The 7411-nt window shown below is 38.6% G+C and overlaps 1 pseudogene; it reads right to left on the reverse strand.

Moving 5' to 3' along the window:
• Nucleotides 1-1458: 1458 nt before the first annotated feature.
• Nucleotides 1459-2023, reverse strand: LOC128047000 (motile sperm domain-containing protein 1-like; annotated as a pseudogene).
• Between the last annotated feature and the right edge of the window lie 5388 nt (nucleotides 2024-7411).

Genomic DNA, 7411 nt, shown 5'->3' on the forward strand with positions numbered 1-7411 from the left:
TAGTTAACAAAGCCACAACTATACAATAATAGGGACTTTGAAGCAGAGTTAGGAAGTAAAAGTAAGAAAAGTGGTGGGGAAGAAAAGTGGGAGGGAAATATGAACACACTGTTAAAAAGTGTAAGTATTAAGAGTATTTTGAAACATGTGTATATTAATAAGTAGCTTTGTGCCCATTTGAGAAATGTAAAATATTTATTATTAAATTATTAAATTGTGTTTCTTATTAAATATATCTTAGATGTCCCCCTAAGTGGCCCTTGAGAAGGAAGTGTCAATCCACTCCAGTATTCTTGTCTGAAGAATTCCATGGACAGAGAAGTTTATGGGGCTACTTCACAGGGTTGCAAAAAGTTGGACACAACTGAGTGACTACACTTATTACTTACTTAGGTGTCCTCCAGAATTTTAGGATATTTATTTTCTTTTCAACCTCAGCCACCACTGTTGTGTCTTCTCTTACCCACTGCTAGAGCTCCAAGATGTCACAACGTAGGGCATCCTTAAAGAAATCAACACACTTGACTGTTTACAAAGCATGCATCTGTGGGAAGCTAACGTATATTGGTACTCATTAAATACCAGCTACTTATGTTATTTCTTTTAACTCTTATGTTTTGTGACTAAAGAAATCAAGTCTGAAAATGTAATCCAAATTCAACTCTGACTCTGAGGTTTATGATATTTCTATTGCTGTCTATTCTGATGTTTACTTAATAGTTAATTATAAATGGATAATATTTAAAAACAAGAAATAAATAAAAAACTAATTTGAAATTTTGCTCAGGTGGTTGATAAAGTAAAAGGTACAATAATAGGAGAGGATAAACAGAGGATACTTCAGGTTATACAAGAAGTGATGATTGGATATTCTCGAATCAGGATTGGCAATGATGGTTATATTGAGCTGAACATAGAAGTGTCCTTGTTTTTTCAACTTTATGCTTTTTATTACTCTCTACATATTAACTGTAAAACTTGTATTTTAGAAACACCATGGCAACTGTTTATAATGATAGAGGACAAGGCATAGTTTACATAGGAACATTGATGTTCGTACCTAGGAAGTAAATGTACTTTTACTTTTAGGCTGGTCAGTTTGCTGGCCTTTAACTTTGAAGGACACATGACTACAACAATCAAAGTGAATTAGCAAACAGATGAGAAAAAAAAAAGTCTTAGTTAAAGTCTTTTGCATGGGTGGCTTAGATTTAAAAAGAATTTCTTCAAATAATTTCCTAAGTGTCACTCAGAAGCCTCCTTGCTATCTGTAACATAATGTGCTGGAGTCCTTGGAATAAAATTATAGGGTAATTTAAAATATATATTATACATTTGAAATGATTGTAAATCATTCAATAGTTTGTAGCATGTTAATGGGATGAAATAGAGAGAAAAGGCAGTCCACATTCATATTTTCAAGATAAATGTACTTCAGAAGTCAACTGAACTCCTTGTTCATGTTCTAAATATAGTCCTTGTGATAAGACCTAAGATATAAGCAGCCACTAATTTTTGATTCACACTTAAGTGGAGATAGAGAGGCACCAGCAATTCCACATCTCCCAGCATGGGAAGCATCAGAGCTGTAATACACACCACCACCAGGAAGACAGTCAGTAAACTAGGTCCTGAGGAGACAATTCTGTTTCCTGGTTGAAATGACTGCTCAAAATATAAACTTTCAGTTAAATGTTCTTTTATTCTTTTTTTCTCTTCTTTGTTTTGTTGTTCTTTTTGCAGACAGGAGAAGAGTAGTCACAACCTCTTTCCTTCCTAAAGCCTTCCTCTGGCTTTGCTAGGAAACTTGGAGATGGAGTTTGTCTATTACACCATAGTGACAGGATCGGACATCTCTATGACTAACTAGACTTTGAACTTCAAGGCAAACTCATAGGGATTATAGAGTGTCAACACTTGCTTATGTGTTGACTGGTCATCTGAATAAAATATTAGCTCTGTGGGAAACACAAAGACAGGAAGATATCCTTCCACTAACTGGCTGTCTTTTATGTAGATGCATTGACACTAAATCCCCCTTGCTGAGGCGTGGGTTTTTACAGTCTCAAATCTATTTGGGGTTTTTCTTAAAAATCAGTTAAAAACTCCAGAGCATTTTGGCAATCTCGGCAACACCAGCTCCTCGGAAAGCAGCTGCAATTGCTTCCTCTGGTGTTTGTCATCATCTCTAGGCTGAACTGCCTGCTGGGATACCGGAGGGCTCAAATACCTAGAATAGTTCTTAGAAGCACTTTACAAATGATATTAGGACAGAGTTATGGTGTAGAAGATCATGGCATCTGGTCCCATCACTTCATGGGAAATAGATGGGGAAAGAGTGGAAACAGTGTCAGAGTTTATGTTTTTGGGCTCCAAAATCACTGCAGATGGTGACTGCAGCCATGAAATTAAAAGACGCTTACTCCTTGGAAGAAAAGTTATGACTAACCTAGATAGCATATTCAAAAGCAGATACATTACTTTGCCAACAAAGGTCCATCTAGTCAAGGCTATGGTTTTTCCTGTGGTCATGTATGGATGTGAGAGTTGGACTGTGAAGAAGGCTGAGCGCTGAAGAATTGACACTTTTGAGCTGTGGTGTTGGAGAAGATTCTTGAGAGTCCCTTGGACTGCAAGGAGATCCAACCAGTCCATTCTGAAGGAGATCAGCCCTGGGTGTTCTTTGGAAGGACTGATGCTAAAGCTGAAACTCCAGTACTTTGGCCACCTCATGCAAAGAGTTGACTCATTGGAAAAGACTGTGATGCTGGGAGGGATTGAGGGCAGGAGGAAAAGGGGCCAACAGAGGATGAAATGGCTGGATGGCATCACCGACTTGATGGATGTGAGTTTGAGTGAACTCTGGGAGTTGGTGCAACAGGGTGGACAGGGAGGCCTGGCGTGCTGCGATTCATGGGGTCGCAAAGAGTCGGACACGATTGAGTGACTGAACTGACTGACTGATTGACTGACCCATTTAAACTCAAACAGTTCCTCATCTTGGCCTCAGTTAGAAATTTTAAGAATCAAAGAACATTGTGCCTCTTCCAGTTTTGCCTTTACATTGTAGAAAACAAAGTAATAGATATTAAATCAGTATTTTCTTAATTAAACTCATAACTATAGCAACTGTATTCCTCTGAATATAATGATTGTGCATATTCTAATTCTGCAATAACCCAGAACTATTTAAATATGATGTATCAAACCCATTTAAGGAATTAACTAGTAATTTCAGTAATCTTTTTTAAAATGGATAAAGCAGGTAATAATAGTTTGAATTCCATCTTATTTTACTTTCTTCATGTTCAGATGTTCTACATCACTTTGTCAAACATAAAAAGTGAATTTTTCACATTTTAACATCTCTGAAATTGAGATGTAACTTTTAGTTGATGTGGTAAAATATCATTATCACTGTCATGATTAACTGGCATTTTTTCAGTAGTACATAGAAAATTGGTGCATTTTCCAATTAATGGCATCTTGCTGCTGCTAAGTCACTTCAGTCGTGTCCGACTCTGTGCAACCCCATAGACAGCAGCTCTCTAGGCTCCATTGTCCCTGGGATTCTCCAGGCAAGAACACTGGAGTGGGTTGCCATATCCTTCTCCAATGCATGAAAGTGAAAAGTGGCATCTTAGATTTAGTGAAATTAGATATAAGGTATAGCACTCATATAGACAGTGTGTCCCTATAAAATGTCTAAATGTTCAGTAATATTTTAGGTGAAAATCTTTAGGCATTATTTCTCTTAGGGGAACACATTTATTTAATAAGCTTCTAAAGTGAAACAACAGCAAAAAAAATCAAGTCAAGTAAAATAACTTAAGAACTCCAAATAATGATTTTCTGAAAGTAGACTTTCAATCACAGTGGTAGGTAGTGGCAGATGTAGTTTTGGTCAGGCTCTATTTCTGACACTGTTGAAATCTGTTCTGCTTGTTTCAGTCTAAAATGTTACACTCACTAGTTATGCAACCAAAGCCAACAATTTTAGTCTCAGTTTCTTCATTGTGAAGTGGAGATATATAATCCACCTCATGAAACTATAAAGGGAACCACATGAGTTGGAAAATAAAGAGATACAGTTCCTCGTGCAAAAATGTTAATTATTCCTTAGTTCAGTTCAGTTCAGTTCAGTCGCTCAGGTGTGTCTGACTCTTTGTGACCACATGGACAGCAGCATGCCAGGCTTCTCTTTCCTTCACCATCTCCCAGAGCTTGCTCAAACTCATGTCCATTGAGTCAGTAAAGCCATCCAACCATCTCATCCTTTGTCATCCGCTTCTTCTCCTGCCTTCAATCTTTCCCAGAAGCAGGGTCTTTTCCAATGACTCAGTTCTTCTTATCAGGTGGTCAAAGTATTGAAGTTTCAGCTTCAGCATCAGTCCTTCCAATGAATATTCAGAACTGATTTCCTTTAGGATCTCCTTGCAGTCCAAGGGACTCTCAAGAGTCTTTTCCAACACCACAGTTCAAAAGCATCAATTCTTTGGTGCTCAGCTTTCTTTACAGTCCAACTCTCACATCCACACATGCTGCTGCTGCTGCTAAGTCACATCAGTCATGTCCGACTCTGTGCGACCCCATAGACAGGAGCCCACCAGGCTCCTGCCCCTGGGATTCTCCAGGCAAGAATGCTGGAGTTGGTTGCCATTTCCTTCTTCAACATGACTACTGGAAAAACCATAGCTTTGACTAGATGGACCTTTGTCAGCAAAGTAATGACTGCTTTTTAACATGCTGTCTAGTTTGGTCATAGCTTTTCTTCCAAGGAGTAGCAGTCACCATCTGCAATGATTTTGGAGCCCCCCAAAATAAAGTCTATCATGGTTTCCATTGTTTCTCAATATATTTGTCATGAAGTGATGAGACCAGATGCCATGATCTTCGTTTTCTGAATGTTGAGCTTTAAGCCAACTTTTTCACTCTCCTCTTTCACTTTCATCAAGAGGCTCTTTAGTTCATCTTCACTTGCTGCCATAAGGATGGTGTCATCTGTATACCTGAGGTTATTGATATTTCTCCTAGCAGTCTTGATTCCAGCTTGTGCTTCATCCAGCCTGGCATTTCTCATGATGTACTCTGCATGTAAGTTAAATAAACAGGGTGACAATATACAGCCTTGACATGCTCCTTTCCCAGTTTGGAACCAGCCTGTTTTTCCATGTCCAGTTTTAACTGTTGCTTCTTGACCTGCATACAGATTTCTCAGGAGGCAGGTCAGGTGGTCTGGTATCCCCATCTCTTTCAGAATTTTCCACAGTTTATTGTGATCCACACAGTCAAAGGCTTTGGCATAGTTAAATAATGCAGAAGTAGATGTTTTTCTGGAACTCTCTTGCTTTTTTGATGATCCAGTGGATGTTGGCAATTTGATCTCTGGTTCCTCTGCCTTTTCTAAATCCAGCTTAAATATCTGGAAGTTCACTGACTGTTGAAGCCTAATCGGGGAATTTTAAGCATTACTTTGCTAGCATGTGAGATGAGTAAAATTGCATGGTAGTTTGAACATTCTTCGGCATTGTCTTTCTTTGGGATTGGAATGAAAACTGAACTTTCCCAGTCCTGTGGCCACTGTTGAGTTTTCCAAATTTGCTGGCATATTGAGTGCAGCACCTTCACACCATCATCTTTTAGGATTTGAAATAGCTCAACTGGTATTCCATCACTTCCACTAGCTTTGTTCATAGTGATGCTTCCTAAGCCCACTTGACTTCGCATTCCAGGATGTCTGGCTCTACGTGAGTGATCACACCTTTGTGGTTGTTTGGGTCATGAAGATCTTTTTTGTGTAGTTCTTCTGTGTATTCTTGCCACCTATTCTTTAATATCTTCTGCTTCTGTTGGATCCATAACACATCTGTCCTTTCTTATGCCCATCTTTGCATGAAATATTCCTTTGGTATCTCTAATTTTCTTGAAGAGATCTCTAGTTCTTCCCATTCTATTATTTTTCTCTATTTCTTTGCATTGATAGTGAGGAAGGCTTTCTTATCTCTCCTTGCTATTCTTTGGAACTCTGCATTTAGATAGGTATATCTTTCCTTTTCTGCTTTGCCTTTAGCTTCTTTATTCCTACAGTGGTCTTAAATTAACTGCATTTAGAATGCTGAAATTTGTTGCGCATAATGGAAAGTATTCCTGATTATTGGTTTACCCTGACAGCAGACTAGATTGATAAAGTGCATTTGAAACAGAGGCTGTTAAAACTGATTCTTGAAGATGGCTGTCTTCTGTTCATTTTAGTACATGATTAGTTGGACACAGCAGGATGAAGGATGGGAAAAAAAAAAAAAAAAAACTCCTTTAGTGAAATGATCACATTCGTCAGTCAGAGGCCCATGTCTAAGTCTCCAGAACGGAAGGTATGAGTGTTATATTGGGAACACCTCACCATGAGATATGCAATTCAGTTAAATACCAAAATACTTTCACAACATTTAACACCAGGTCAGTTCAGTTCAGTTCAGTTGCTCAGTCGTGTCCGACTCTTTGCGACCCCATGAATCACAGCATGCCAGGCCTCCCTGTCCATCACCAACTCCCGGAGTTCACTCAGACTCACGTCCATCGAGTCAGTGATGCCGTCCAGCCATCTCATCCTCTGTCATCCCCTTCTCCTCCTGCCCCCAATCCCTCCCAGCATCAGAGTCTTTTCCAGTGAGTCAACTCTTGCATGAGGTGGCCAAAGTACTGGAGTTTCAGCTTCAGCATCCACACCAGGTGGCTGTAGTATATTCCCTGGATAGGCACACAGGTAACTGCTTAGGAATTCACTCTCATCATTTCCTCAAACTGTCTAAGAGTTTGAAATACCTACCATTGGACTCACTTAAGTTCAAACACCTGGTCTCTAGAAGCACACTACACAATTGCACAACTGTCACTCAGTAGGGGGCATATATTTTATTGATCCATTAGCATATATTAGTGTGTCAGATAATAATAGTCAGATCTGATAATAATAACAACCGGATAATAATCTTTACTTCCTTGTTGGGTAGACAAAGAAGTAAAGATTGAGCCCAATAAGTTGAGATGAGTGAAGCTTAGATATTCTCAGGAGAAGGGCAGACTCTAACAGCAGGGAAACAGGAAATAATCTGTCCAGATGGAAGGCTCTAAGGAGCTTTGTTATTGTGAAAAGAATAATATACAATTACAGTTCTGAAAAACAAGGAGTATGCTGATATTTCATTTCTGTATCTCCAGTTACTCACAGAATGTTGCACAGAATAAGCCCTTGATAAATATTTTTTTGAGTGAAATAAATGAATGAAGAAGACATTTTAAAATGAAATATTTTTTTAATGTCTATATATTGCTGAAATGTCATTGACTGTAAAGTGAATTTCGTCTTTACATGCTCATGTAAGGCAAGAGCATTGCTGAACTTTGACGAATC

The sequence above is a fragment of the Budorcas taxicolor genome, chromosome 4, assembly GCF_023091745.1.
Source record: "Budorcas taxicolor isolate Tak-1 chromosome 4, Takin1.1, whole genome shotgun sequence".
NCBI classification, from domain to species: Eukaryota; Metazoa; Chordata; class Mammalia; order Artiodactyla; family Bovidae; genus Budorcas; species Budorcas taxicolor.